Raw genomic sequence first — 1096 nt, 5'->3', positions numbered from 1 at the left:
AAATAAATTTGTCAGTTGTATTTCTGGCAATGGTTGACGCTAAACATCATATTTGACACTCCTGCATCATCTCTTCCCGAGATAATGGCAACCCACACTCCATCCAGCCAGTGAATATGTCCTTTGCAGTTTGTGCAATTTCTGCGTCGTTAGAAATCGCACAAGCAATTAGGCACGGTATTTCACTAGACTTGATTGGTCGCTTGATTCAGTGTTCTGCTCGTCTCGTGCAATCGGCAACTCATTGTCCACAAGTAAGAGTAGAATCTGCGTTGCACAAAGGGAACGCGAAAAGAACGAAGTCGTTCCATTCCCATGTGCAGTGCAGCGCTCCATACACGGGAAATGACGAGATGCTGGGGAACAAGGCAGTGAGGCAGGTGTATCGGAACCTGCCACTGCTTCATCTGCTCCTCATTTATGCATTCTTGCCACTCTCCACTTCTTCGCTAGCGCGTCTTCTCAATCATGAACGAGACGATTGATAGCTTTAATGCATGTCGTCAACCTACCTGCCCAGCATTTCCTCTATATTTGCTTGATTGTGCATGTTGATGACTGGACTAAACGGTCTTCGTGGCACGTCTTCGTACTTTCCGTCCACCTATTCAGCCACCAAGCTCTTCGGCACGCATATAACAAGTGTTTCTCCATGGCGTTATCACGTGTAAGCAATTGAAGTGAAGACTATCGTTAATTGGTTTTTTCTAATAGGGGGGTATTTGTCGTGCCTATATTACTTGCAGATTAAGGTTAGGGAAGAAGAATGAGACACCAAGTTAACAAAAATGACTGGTTTGGATGTGAGATCAACAGCACCCATTTCGAATGTCAGACTTTTTGTTATTTCAATACAATGCGATTCGCAAAACTCATAAATGTATGAGTATTCTAGAGAGGTATAGGTGATTTGGTGGCTATGGAATTAAAGAAAACAAGCATGCAGTTGATGATTTACGCTAAGTTAGCTTATGAGAGGAGCAATACCACGCGAAAGTCTTCTGTTAACATACTGTCGCCCGACCCACAGATGCTGGGGTAGCCCATTCAGCACCGCGTGGCACCACCGCATCGTCATATTAGTACTGTAGAAAAA

Source organism: Echinococcus granulosus, assembly GCF_000524195.1.
Source record: "Echinococcus granulosus chromosome Unknown EG_S00003, whole genome shotgun sequence".
NCBI lineage: Eukaryota > Metazoa > Platyhelminthes > Cestoda > Cyclophyllidea > Taeniidae > Echinococcus > Echinococcus granulosus.
This window is presented reverse-complemented; position numbering follows the sequence as displayed.